Source organism: Capricornis sumatraensis, chromosome 7 (assembly GCF_032405125.1).
Source record: "Capricornis sumatraensis isolate serow.1 chromosome 7, serow.2, whole genome shotgun sequence".
Taxonomy (NCBI): domain Eukaryota; kingdom Metazoa; phylum Chordata; class Mammalia; order Artiodactyla; family Bovidae; genus Capricornis; species Capricornis sumatraensis.
This window is the reverse complement of record NC_091075.1, coordinates 4,356,290-4,370,757: the sequence shown is the minus strand read 5'-3', so window position 1 is coordinate 4,370,757 and position 14,468 is coordinate 4,356,290. Positions and strand designations below refer to the sequence as shown.

The window sequence follows — 14,468 nt, the reverse complement described above, 5'->3', positions numbered from 1 at the left end:
TGTTTTTCTGGAACTCCATGATCCATGATCCAACAAATATTGGCAATTTGGCCTGTGGTTTCTCTGCCTTTTCTAATCTCAGCTTTTACATTTGGAAGTCCTTAGTGCACGCACTGCTGAAACCTAGCTTGAAGGATTTTGAGCATTACCTTGCTTACATGTGAAATGAATGAATTTGTATGATAGTTTTAACTTTCTTTGGCATTGCCTTTCTTTGCAATTGAAATGAAAACTGACTTTTTCCAGTCCTATGGACACTACTGAGATTTCCAAATTTGCTGGCATATTGAGTGCAGCACTTTAACAGCATCATCTTTTAGAATTTTAAATAGCTCAGCTGTAACTTCATCACCTCCACTACCTTTGTTTGTAATAATGGTTCTGAAGGTCCATTTGACTTCACACTCAAGGATGTTCAGCTCTAGGTGAGTGGGCACACTAGTCATGGATATCCTGATCATTAAGACCTTTTTGTATAGTTTTTGTGTATATTCTTGCCACCTCTTCTTAATATCTTCTGCTTCTGTTAGGTCCTTATCACTTCTGTCTTTTCAGTTCAGTCGCTCAGTCGTGTCCGACTCTTTGCGACCCCATGAATCGCAGCACGCCAGGCCTCCCTGTTCATCACCATCTCCCGGAGTTTACTCAGACTCACGTCCATTGAGTCTGTGATGCCATCCAGCCATCTCATCCTCGTTCGTCCCCTTCTCCTCCTGCCCCCAATCCCTCCCAGCATCAGAGTCTTTTCCAATGAGTCAACTCTTCTCATGAGGTGGCCAAAGGACTGGAGTTTCAGCTTTAGCATCATTCCTTCCAAAGAAATCCCATGGTTGATCTCCTTTAGAATGGACTGGTTGGATATCCTTGCAGTACAAGGGACTCTCAAGAGTCTTCTCCAACCTTTCTATTATTTTTTTATATTTCTTTTCATTGTTTGGTTAAGAAGGCCTCCTTATCTCTCCTTGCTATTCTCTGGAATTCTTCATTCAGTTGGGTTTATCTTTTCCTTCCTCCCTTGTTTTTTACTTCTCATTTCCTCAGCTATTTGTAAAGCCTCCTCAGACAACCAGTTGGTCTTCTTGCCATTCTTTTTCTTTAAGCGGTGAAAAATGGAACATTTTCTGCCATGTCAGTAAACAAGGATGTTACAGTCACCAGCAATTGCAGCCACATGGATGATGAGCTGGTGAGCCATGAGAGAACTCAGGAAGGAAAGAACACCTGTCATCTAGCAGCCATCAGACTGCAGCCCCTTCCCATGGTGAGCTCTGAGGAAGTCCAGGATGTGAAAACAGAGTACTGGCCCCAGGTGGCTGAGGTGCATATCAAAGGAATGATTTCAGTGAGCCCAGACTCTTGCCATACATAGAAAAATGCTAAATTTCTTAGCTTGGGTTATCTGATTTTCTTTAATTAGCAATAATCTTTTGACATTCAGACTACCTGCCCTTCCTTGAAAAACTCCTATTATCCTGACTCCTCCCCTCACTTCTTTGAAACAGTTTTCTCAGGGTTATCTGAGGTGCTGTCTGCCCCATCCTGAAGTGCTACAAATTCCCATTGAATAAAACATAATGCTCAACTTTTATGTTGTGAATATTTTTTTAGATCGACAATAGTAATAGATGGTAATGCTATTTAGGAAGAAACAATATCACATAGTGGCTATTTACAAGTTGTAAATAGAAAGAAAAATAAGAACTTAGTGTTACATCCAGTTTTTTTGCTTTGATAACTGGTGGATAGGAGTGACATTTAATTAAATGAATAATGTAGGAAGAATAATATATTAAAGGAAAGGCACGGGCAGAAGCTCCCTAAAATATATTCAGTGACTAAAATGCCTATTTTATTGCACTAAAAACTGAGGTCTGAGCACATAGGAACAATCTGTAATGTTTCTCTTGCCAATTATTTAGAAAAACAGTGGCACGTGTGTCCATAGAATGGCATAATAGAACTACACATCAAACCACTTAAGGTGTTCAAAATGAGCCACCCCAAACTCCCAGTCAGCAAGTGAATTATTTTGAGCTGAAGAAAATGAAGGACCAAGAGACTCAGGAAGAACTTTTTATTTTCCTCTTAACTACCTAAAGTAATTTAAATAAAGGGCCTGGCTTAAAGAGAGAGCTATTGAAAGAGATAAGTTTCATCTGAATTTATCTGCATGGCACACAAATATCTAACATCTGATCTCAACTTCCTGTGAATTTGCCCTCCTCCCCTTTGAAGTCCCTGGCTCCTACTCCACTCCTTAACTCAGGATTCATTAGCCTCGACTACTGAACTTGCCCTTGGGTCTTAAATCTCTGGAACCCCAGTAGTTAAATTTATTTTTCTCCTGTTAATCTGTTTCACATCAGTCTAATTAATGGACCAGCAAAAAGAACCTAAAAATTTAGAGGAAAAGTTTTCCTTGCCAACTTTGAGAAAGTTTATCTTTGTAGCAGAAATTATTCACAAACTGACATTCAAGATATTGCCAAACTATACCCTTCTTCGAATATGATGTGATCTCAAGATGTCAACTTCTCTATGATAACTACAGTGACTGTGTAACTGTGTCAATAAAAGGTCCAAGAAGCATTATAAGGATCTAATCACCAATGGAGATTAGATATAGCAGTGAACCAGGAAATGAGTGTTATTAGCTTCAACCATTTCCCACTTTAATTGTTTCAGGTTGTTATGAAAGCACAACTGGGACCAACAGGTTGGATCTGGTTTGTGCTGGTTTGTGGGAGCCAACACTTGTAGCTTCAGGAATATGGTGGCTAGATTTTAATCACAGGCATTATTAAGGAGTTAATTTATATAAAGTCACAAATAACTTATATTAAAACAGAAATAAACACTTAACTCATTATTCTTAAATTTTTGCAATAATTGTATTATGCAATTGTATTGTGTTGTATTATTACCTAAGCGCTTGAGGTTATTAACGTCTACTATACATATATATTAGAAATACTATATAATGGTGTTTTCTACTTTACCTCTTTTCTCAATTCTATATTTAATGGGGTCACATTGGTAGCTTGATCTCAGTCATGGTGAGAATATACCATTGAAATCAACAAATGCTACCAATTAGGGTTTATTGTTTCTTTGATTGTTAGGTTTAAGATTGCAGAGAAAATATTAATGATGGAGGTTAAATTTAAAAGTGTGCTTTGTCTGTAGCCATATAGTTTAAGCAAAATTTAAAACTTGAAGTTATATTCTTCCAGTATTTGAAGACTATAATTCAACTTACTAAAAAAATGATTCAGCACTGAAGATTGATGAATACATGCCTTTCTAACATAGAATTTTATTTATTTTTTTCTTACTGTCAAATAAAACAAAAGCATAACACAGAATTTTTGTTAGAACAACACTCATCTGTCAGCTGCAGCCATAGGTTGGCTATGGATATAATATATCACAAAATTAATTGAAACATTCTATGATAATCAACTATATGGAATTCACAATAGAAGCGTTACATATTGTATTATTATTTGTAAATTGTGTCTACAAATCCTTCATAACAGTAAATCTGTTATAAGTGTGTGTATGAGTATGCATGCCAATTTTTTTGTTTGTTTGTTTTTGATGAGCATCTAATAAACACTTCTGTCTCAGAAATGGAACCAATGCCTTGACCACTTTCATGGTGTACAAGTAGCAACATTTGGAACTAACCATTGTACTCTAAAATAGATAGATACAAATTCATGTAATATTCCCAGCTCTGCAGTCAAAATTTTAAACTGATATATTAGAAGCAAATGAGATGGGTAATTAAAACTAAGAAAATAATATTACTCATATGAATATTTTATAAATTTTATTTATTCTCTTATATTACATAAAGTTTTTGTAAGTCTAATTTACTTCTCAGATTAGAGACTAAGAGGAGATATTTCTATCAGTATGGAATTTTCAAATTTTGTACATTTTTACATATCATCTCATTGACCCTCATAAAATCTGTGAATAGACAAAAATGTATTATTATCTTAAGACACAGCTAAGGATAGCTGATTGTGCAGGATCACTTATATTCATGCACAGCAATTCTTCACCAGAGCTAAGAACAGAATTTAGGGCTTTGGGTGAACTTGCTATTAAAGACAGCTACAACTCACCACACAGATTCTCCTTTTCTAAAAAGCTACTGTGTGCTTGGAGCCTGCTTTCTCTCTCCCAAGTAAGAGAAAAGCAGAGGACTAGAGAGGTAAGAACAATGTCACTGGAGAAGGAAGCCCTGCAAATGATTTCAGAAAAAGAAATTTTCTTCTTTGTGTTTTGAATCCTGAATGACAGGTTTAAGATTGCTTTTTGCTTAACTTATGTTGTGGATTTCTTCTTCTGATTATCAATAAGTTCTCACATGAGTATGTAGTCATAATAAGAGTCAAACTTCAACAATTTCCTGACAAGTTAGAAAGCAATAAAATACTCCTAAGTGGTATATCAAAGAAGGTGATATTTTTAAACCAGAGGTGTGGTGATGCCTATAAATCATCCAGGCATTCCTCTTGAGATTTCTATTCTCACTTGGAGAAGCTATTGGGACAATACACACAGAAAATAGAGGAAAAAAAAGTAACTTTTGAGAAAATAAGACTCGGAAGTCTTAGGAAGCTTATGTAAATTGGAGAAGAGAATGTTATCTGTCTCAATTCTTCTCACCCCATTATTCATGCTTTATCTACACTTTTAAAGGCTTGAAATTTAACACATAGTATTAAAAGTAAAATATAAATGGCTGATCATAGCTTCTTAAGAAATATCTTTATTTGAATGTGCAATCAAATTTCGGGTCTTGTTGTTCAGTCACTAAATCGTGTCTGGCTCTTTTACTACCCCTTTGAATGTAGCCTGCCAGGCTCTTCTGTCCATAGTGTTTCCCAGGAAAGAACACTGGAGTGGGATGCCATTTCCTACTCTGGGGAATCTTCCTGACTCAGGGATAAAAATCATGTCTCCTGCATTGGCAGGCAGATTCTTTACCACTGAGCCGCCAAAGGAAGCCCATGACACAGATTACGTATCTAATAATAGGAAATACCATCAAAAAGAAAAATATTTTTACATTTTTCAGGCTAAATGGATTAGTTATCTTTTGATACCAAAAAAGGAATCCTTTGTTTTTATACAATCTGTTTCCAAGCTATGCTGCTGCTGCTGCTAAGTCGCTTCAGTCGTGTTCAACTCTGTGTGACCCCTTAGATGGCAGCCCACTAGGCTCCCCCGTCCCTGGGATTCTCCAGGCAAGAACACTGGAGTGGGTTGCCATTTCCTTCTCCAATGTGTGAAAGTGAAAAGTGAAAGTGAAGCTGCTCAGTCCTGTCTGACTCTTAGCGATGCCATGGGCTGCAGCCCACTAGGCTCCTCCATCCATGGGATTTTCTGGGCAAGAGTACTGGAGTGGGGTCCCATTGCCTTTTCCGTTCCAAGCTATAGGTTTATGGAATATCAGAGTTTTCTTAATCTTTTTGTATCTACTATAGAAACATTGTAGCTCTCATTTATATATTAAAAAAAAAAAAAAAAAAAAAGCCCACCTCTTCCTTGGGATTTCTCTGCCATGTATTTCCAGTCAATATATAGATTGTTTCTACCATTAGTTGTAAAAATAATAATTGCTATATGCCAAGTATGATGATATACAATTTTTCACTAACTAATTTACTCTCATGAAACATCTTCAGATTACAAGCTGCTGTGTGCTTTCAGATAGGGAAGCTTGAGATGTTTAAAAGTTAGATGTCTCACCCAGGGAGTATTACCTGTTAGTGCTGGAGATCTATCTGATTTTAAGTTTCTTTCTTAGAAATTCCACTCATTTGCATTGGGAAGGAAAGACAATCTGGACAGAGTTTACTTTTTATTTTTCAGTTCAGTCATTCAGTCATGTTGACTCTTTGTAACTTCATGGACTCCAGCATGCCAGGCTTCTCTGTCCATTACCCACTCCCAGAGTTTGTTCAAACTCATGTCCATTGAGTCAGTGATGCCATACAACCATCCCATCCTTCATCGTCCCCTTCTCCTCCTGCATTCTATCATTCCCAGCATCAGGGTCTTTTCCAATGAGTCAGTTCTTCACATAATGTGGCCAAAGTATTGGAGTTTCAGCTTCAGCATCAGTCCTTCCAGTGAATATTTGGGACTGATTTCCTTTAAGATTGACTGATTTGATCTCCTTTGCAGTCCAAGGGACTCTCAAGAGTCTTTTCCAGCACCATAGTTCAAAAGCATCAATTCTTCAGTGCTCAGCTTTTTTTTTTTTTTTTAATAACCAATGAAAATATTCAGCCAATAAAAGGGATGAAATTGGATCATTTGTAGTGATGTGAGTGAACCTAGAGTCTGTCATACAGTGTGAAGTAAGTCAGAAAGAGAGAAACAAAAATCATATACTAACACATATATGGAACCTAGAAAAATGTTACAGAAGACCTATTTGCAGAGCAGTACTAGGGATATAGACATAGAGAATGGACTGGTGGCCACAGGAGGGGAAGGGAAGAGTGGGGTGCATTGAGAGAGTGACATTGACAGATGTCCACTACCATGTGTGAAATGCAGAGCTAGTGGGAAGCTGCGGTACTGCACAGGGAGCTCAGCTTGGGGTGGGGGTGGGATGGGGCAGTGGGATGGAAATCCAGGAGAGAGGGGACTTATGTATACGTATAGCTGACTACCTTGTACAACAGAAACCAACACAACATTGTAAAGAAACTATACTCCACTTAAAGTGAATAAAGCATTCGGAGGCCCTCCTCTCACCACAAGAAGTAGAATAATGGTTCTTAGTTGGAGAATCAAGTAGGAAACATACTGCTATCCACTGTAAAACATGGGCAGATTTAAACACTCAAAATCCAGCAAATTTAGATATCCAGCACTTAGAAAGGAGACTGACTGCAGTATCGAAAGACAAAAAAGGCTGGGGGAAATTTGCATTGCATCATAGCATTCCAGAGACTCAGATGGCAAAGATTTGGCCTTTGGGATTTTCCATTTGGAGCCATCAGAAAAGAATCACAGCCTCCAACACATGCCCAGGGAACTGTCACATCGGAGGGTGAGGACAATAAGTAGCAGCACATGTGTCTGGGCCGGTCTTTCAGGGCTAGATTCCATTAGGACTCAACAAGGAGAAAGAAATCCTGTATCCATGAGAGGAGGGACAGTGGCTACCATGGTTACAGTGATTACGATGGGAATGGCTGACCACGCTGGGCACCTGTGACAGATGTTACACACAGAGCTGGTCTACTACGACTGAGTTAAGGCAGTCCAAGATTTTCACTCATTGTTAAATAGGAACGGATCTTGTGGGACAAAACATAACCTTATTGTTCCTCCAGTAAATAAGTTTGTATATAATTAGGATGGGTGATTTCAGACATAAAAATAAGCATAAAGATAAGCACAGATTTATTTTTCCCTTTTAAAGTTAAGACTATATAAACATCCTGAATAGTTTCGCAAAGTCCAATAAAATTGCATATAAACAAATCAAACACAATTTCAGTCAGTAGCATCAGAATTTGAAATACTTAAGCAGGAAGTGATTGCTTATGCCTTGACCCCCAGATATTTGTTACAGTTTTTTCCATAAGTTCAAAATGTAAGTTACTTTTTTTTATTTAATTTTTTTAAAAAATTGAGACTGTTGACTTCTCCTTTTTCTTCATAGTTAAAGCTCATGTAAAACAATTTACTGAGTCTAGAAATTCTTTTACTTGTAGCAGTATCTTGCCTACCTCATTCCCCCCTCCCCCCCCCCCCCCCCGATAGACTTTCTCAGGAAGACACTGTCCAGAAACTGATCTTTTCTTTTGGTGTAAGTGGGTGACTTTGTGCATTGATTCAAATGTTCTGGACTTTCTTAGTATGTTATTGTTACATACTCACAAGAACTTTCAGTCTTGAAAGACTTCTGTAAGTCTACAATAAATCTGTTCTAGGGGTAGAGAAATGAACACGTGGACTTCCCTGGTAGTTCAGCAGTAAAGAGCCCACCTTCTAGGGCAGGAGATGTGGTGTGATTCCGGTGTTTGGAAGATCCCCTGGGGAAGGAAGTGGCAACCCACTCCAATATTCTTGACTGAGAAATTCCACGGACAGAGGAGCCTGGCGAACTGCAGTCCATGGGGTCACAAAGAATCTGGCACAACTACAACTGACACATGAATGAATACTAGGAAACATTTTAAAACTGTTTCAACTGCCACATATTCTCAGACTAAATAGTAAAGAATCTGCCCATAAATGCAGGAGACAGAGGAAACATTGGTTTGATCCCTGGGTCAGGAAGATTCCCCTGGAAGAGGAAAATGGCAACCCAATCCTGTATTCTTGCCTGAAAAATCCCATGGACAGAGGAGCCTGGTGGGCTACAGTCCAAAGGGTCACACAGAGTTGGACAAGACTAAGTGACTAAGAGCTGCACACAAAGGTGGCAAAAGGGTACAAACTTTCAACCATCAGTGAATAAGTCTGAAAATCTAATGTAGTGACTAGTTGAGAACACTGTCTAGTATAATCAAAATTTGCCAAGAGAAGAGAAAGTAAATGTTCCCACCAAAAAATAAATAAATAAAACATGTGAGGTGATAGATATGTTAATTAATCCAACAGGAAGCTTTTCACAACATATATCAAATCATCACGATATACACTTTAAATATCTTATAATTTTTGTATCATTTATAATGCAATCTGAAATTTGTAAAAGACAGAAGAACTAAAACAAAAAAGTCACAATTATCACTATAAATTGTTTATATACCTCATGTTAAAAAGACCCAGAGGGATGGCATGGGGAGGGAGGTGGGAGGGGCGTTCAGGATGGGGAACACGTGTACACCTGTGGCAGATTCGTGTTGATGTATGGCAAAACCAATACAATATTGTAATTAGCCTCCAATTAAAATATATACATTTAAATTTAAAAAAAAGAATGCAATGAACACAACTTTAATTCATTACTCACAGACACCTTGAACTGGCTACATTACAAAATTAGGAACATGTCATAAATATGATTCAAACTAGATAGAAGGATAGGCAGTTATACTCTAATTTTGCTGCTGCTGCTGCTGCTGCTGCTGCTAAGTTGCTTCAGTCGTGTCCGACTCTGTATGACCCCATAGATGGCAGCCCACCAGACTCCCCCGTCCCTGGGATTCTCCAGGCAAGAACGCTGGAGTGGGTTACCATTTCCTTCATCAATGCATGAAAGTGGAAAGTGAAAGTGAAGTTTATCAGTCGTGTCTAACTCTTAGTGACCCCATGGACTGTAGCCCACCAGGCTCCTCCATGGATGGGATTTTCCAGGCACGAGTACTGGAGTGGGGTGCCATTGCCATCTCCAACTCTAACTTTGAAGCATAAATAAAACAGGAAAAGTGCTGCCATGTTGTACTAAACCTAAAATATCAAGAGAAAACATTTGATATTTTTTAGTAATGCAATGCTACAATAATATCATTTCCTTTTACTTCAGTAGTACATAGGTAATTATTGTTTTACAATAGCCTGAATAAACGTCAAAGAATTACAGAACTATTCGGCATAACATTTTGTACTTTAAAAGTGAGTTTCCTGAACCATGAACTTCCAGATGTTCAAGCTGGTTTTAGAAAACGCAGAGGAATCAGAGATCAAATTGCCAACATCCACTGGATCACAGAAAAAGCACGAGAGTTCCAGAGAAACATCTATTTCTGCTTTATTGACTATGCCAAGGCCTTTGACTGTGTGGATCACAATAAACTGTGGACAATTCTGAAAGAGACGGGAATACCAGACCACCTGACCTGCTTCTTGAGAAACTTGTATGCAGGTCAGGAAGCAACAGTTAGAACTGGACATGGAAAAATAGACCAGTTCCAAATAAGAAAAGGGTATGTCAAGGCTGTATATTGTCACCCTGCTTATTTAACTTCTATGCAGAGTACATCATGAGAAATGCTGGGCTGGATGAAGCACAAGCTGGAATCAAGAATGCCAGGAGAAATATCAGTAACCTCAGATATGCAGATGACACCACCCTTATGGCAGAAAATGAAGAAGAACTAAGCCTCTTGACGAAAGTGAAAGAGGAGAGTGAAAAAGTTGGCTTTAAGCTCATCATTCAGAAAACGAAGATCATGGCATCTTTGTCCCATCACTTCATGAGAAATAGATGGGGAAACAGTGGCTGACTTTATTTTTCTGGGCTCCAAAATTACTGCAGATGGTTACTGCAGCCATGAAATTAAAAGATGCTTACTCTTTGGAAGGAAAGTTATGACCAACCTAGATAGCATATTACAAAGCATTACTTTGTCAACAAAGGTCCATCTAGTCAAGGCTATGGTTTTTCCAGTGGTCATGAATGGATGTGAGAGTTGGACTGTGAAGAAAACTGAGCACCGAAGAATTGATGCTTTTGAACTGTGGTGCTGGAGAAGACTCTTGAGAGTCCCTTGGACTGAAAGGAGATCCAAACAGTCCATTCTAAAGGAGATCAGTCCTGGGTGTTCATTGGAAGGACAGATGCTAAAGCTGAAATTCCAATATTTTGGCCACTTGATCCAAAGAGCTGACTCATTGGAAAAGACCCTGATGCTGGGAGGAATTGGGGACAGGAAGAGAAGGGGACGACAAAAGATGAGATGGCTGGATGACATCATTGACTCAATGAACATGGGTTTGGGTGGACTCCAGGAGTTGGTGATGGACAGGGAGGCCTGCTGTGCTATGGTTCACGGTGTCAGAAAGTGTCAGATTCAACTGAGCAAGTGAACTGAACTGAAATGTTTCTGAAAATTCTAGAAAACCAAATTGAGCTTGTTTCTTTGATTTGAGTTTTGACCAACAAGTAGCAAATTGAAGACTTAAAGCCAATAATTTTCCTGCCTATAGAAATAGGATGAAATTTCCTATACTTTTGCTTTCATTAAGTCATTAGCTCTTTAACTGATGTTGAATCTTGTATCTTAAGTATTTGGACATCTTGGTGTCTCCAATGATCTTGAAAATATTTAGTCTGAGTATATACTTTAAATTACATACTATGTGAAATGTCTAGCTGACAGCAAGTCTTGTTTTTCCTCACTTAGCAAAAAGCCATTGTAGAGATCATTTTTCTATTGTGCTTTTTAAAATCAAGCCAGGATATTTTAACAAGAGATGTGTATAGCTTATAACTGTAAATAAATGTTAATTATATAGAAAGTATATATAAAAATATATAGTTAAGAATTAATATGGACAAATTTCTGATCTAGCTATGCCTATTTATCTACACATAAGATGAAGGACAGCAAAGCCAGATAAGCAATAGATCAGGATAAGTAAAATGATATTACTCTATCATTAATAATATTATTATTTATTAATAACTTAAAGTACCCTTTTCATGGGCCCTGTCCTGTATTAATCATCTTGCAAGTCCCTTGGACTGCAAGGAGATCAAACCAGTTACTTGTAAAGGAAATCAGTCCTGAATATTCATTGGAAGGACTGATGTTGAAGTTGAAACTCCAATACTTTGGTTGCCTGATGTGAAGAGATGACTCATTAGAAAAGACCTGGATGCTGGGAAAGATAGAAGGCAGGAGAAGAAGGGGATGATGGAGGATGGGATGGTTATATGGCATCACTGACTCAATGGACATGAGTTTGAACAAGCTCTGGGAGTGGGTGATTGACAGGGAAGCGTTGTGTGCCGAAGTCCATGGGGTCACAAAGAGTCAGACACCACTGAGCGACTGAACTGAACTGAATCATTTCACATATTTTAATTTCATTTTCTCTTCATAAAAAAATATGAGATTGATTAATCCTCTTTTTCAAATGAGGAAACTAAGATTTAAAGAGGTAGTTGTTTGCCAAAATGGTGCCACAGCTAGAGTGAAACACGTCTGTCCAGTCTCTCAGTTCAGTTCAGTTCAGTCGCTCAGTCGTGTCTGACTCTTTGCGACCCCATGAATCGCGGCACGCCAGGCCTCCCTGTCCATCACCAACCCCCGGAGTTCACTCAGACTCACATCCATCGAGTCAGTGATGCCATCCAGCCGTCTCATCCTCTGTCATCCCCTTCCTTCTCCTCCTGCCCCCAATCCCTCCCAGCATCAGAGTCTTTTCCAATGAGTCAACTCTTCACATGAAGTGGCCAAAGCACTGGAGTTTCAGCTCTAGACCATGTCTAATTCCACTCCTCCACACTGCTTTTTGAAATAGAGTTTAAGTGACAGACATGAGAAGAATAAATGAGCAGGGCTGGGGCCAACTTTAACAAGAGTGACTAAACCTCTGCTCAGTAAAGCATTTCTTCTTGAATAGCCTCTGGATTTGAGAAATTTCCTGTAGCTGGGATAGACTTGAGTTTTTTCCCCACTTTTTACTGATATATAGTTGATGTATAATAATATGTCTCAGTTATATAATATACTGATTCACAATTTTTAAAGGTTACATTCCATTTAAAGTTACTATAAAATATTGGTTATATTTGCTGTCCTTTACATTGTTACATCCTTGTAGCTTATTTTATAAATAATTATTTGTACCTCTTGACCCTCTATCCCAATGTTGTAGCTCCTCCACCTCTCCCCTCAATGGCAACACTGGTTTGTTCTCTAAATCTGTGAGTCTGCTTTTGTTTTGTTATAGTCATTCATCTGTTTTATTTTTTAGATTCCACATATATGATATCATGCAGTATTTGTTTTCCTCTGTCTGATTTATTTCACTCAACATGATGTGCTCCTAGTTCATCCATGTTGTTGTAAATGGCAAAATTTTATTCTTTTTATGACCAAATGGCATTCTGTAGTGTGCATGTGTATATATGTAAGTGTGCACACAATAATAAATACACAGAAAAAAGTAAAAGGAATCCAAACAATACTATCTATCTACAGTCATAAAAGAAGCAAGCAAAAGAAGAAAGAACAAAAAATGCTTATAAAAACAAATCGAAAACAGCTAATACAATGACAATAAAAATATACATAACAATAATCACTGTAAATGTAATTTACTGGGCTGAATGCTCCAAGCAGAGAAACAGTCTAATTTTAAGTGAGTACCTTAAAATTTGCACTTACCACATAGCCTAGATCACCACCTCTTAGAGATAAATCAAGGACTCATTATGTACATATTTAAAAATCACATTGTAAGTGATTTCAAACTTAAAATTGTGTTTAAAATGGTCAGATGGGAAAGAAAGGATTGTGGCTTGTTAGGATAGAAAAATAAAAGGAGTTGAAGTTATATAGATACACACATGGCTTAGTTGCTATATTCCCATAGCAATGGACTTTAACATGAAACAAAAATTCAAAGGAAGCGTTACTACTGGTGATATGGAAGCATGGTCATCAGAATAAATTTTCCCTCACTGGAAACACACACAGTCACATAATAGTCATGGGGATTTATACAGACCCTTAGAAAGTTTCAGAATCAGATTTTTACTGACCTCTCATTTGTGGAGAGAAAAGGGTGACAGGTTATTCAGCAGAGATATTTACCAGAAGTAAAGAACCTCTAAAGTGGTTAGAAAAAAATGGAAAGGGGATGAAGACAATATTTTGTTATTCATAAGAAATGTTGAAGACAGATTTTTTTTAAAGCACTCTTTTTAAATAGCTTTTATCCACAGTTAAAGGGTTTTGAAAAGTAGAAGAACTTCTAAGTCTTATAAAGATATGAGTATTCACCAGGACCTCACAAAGAAAAATGTCAATTAATACAAAGTTCAAACTGAATTAAACTTTGAAAAATGTTCACTTAGAAATAAATAGCGTCTATCTAGATAATTTTAATGAAACACACTAAACCACATTATAACTTTCATAGCATGATTTTATGGATATACATTTATTTTATTTTTATAGGAAAAAAGTTACTGTACCCTGTGTTAAAAGCACTTTCAGTTACATTTTTTCTAGACAAAACCTAAATCAACAATCTTCTGACTTAAAAGCCAAGGGGATTTTTCTTCCCAAGGGCATTTAGCATGGCTGGATGGCATCACTGACTCGATGGACATGAGTCTGAGTGAACTCCGGGAGTTGGTGATGGACAGGGAGGCCTGGTGTGCTGTGATTCATGGGGTCGCAAAGAGTCAGACACGACTGAGCGACTGAACTGAACTGAACTGAACTGAAGAAGATGTGGTGCATATATACAATGGAATATTACTCAGCCATAAGAAAGAAAAAAATTGTTCCATTTTCAGAGACATGAATGGACCTAGAGACTATCGTGCAGAGTGAAGTAAGTCAGAATAAGGAAAAAAAAAAATATATATATATATATATTAGCGTATATATATGGAATCTAGAAAAATGGTTCAGATGAACCTATTTGCAAAGCAGAAATGGAGACACAGACATAGAGAACAAATGTATGGACATCAGAGGGAGAAAGTGGGGTGGGATGAATTGGGAGAATGGCTGTAT

General features: G+C 37.7%; 1 protein-coding gene and 1 pseudogene across 2 annotated transcripts in view; one reads left to right on the top strand and one right to left on the bottom strand.

The window, feature by feature from the left end:
* Positions 1-14,468, bottom strand: part of MARCHF1 (membrane associated ring-CH-type finger 1) — a 496,731-nt gene that overhangs the window by 356,097 nt on the left and 126,166 nt on the right. The gene's annotated exons all lie outside the window — the stretch shown is intronic.
* LOC138081969 (basic immunoglobulin-like variable motif-containing protein pseudogene) lies at positions 1,127-7,233 on the top strand (annotated as a pseudogene).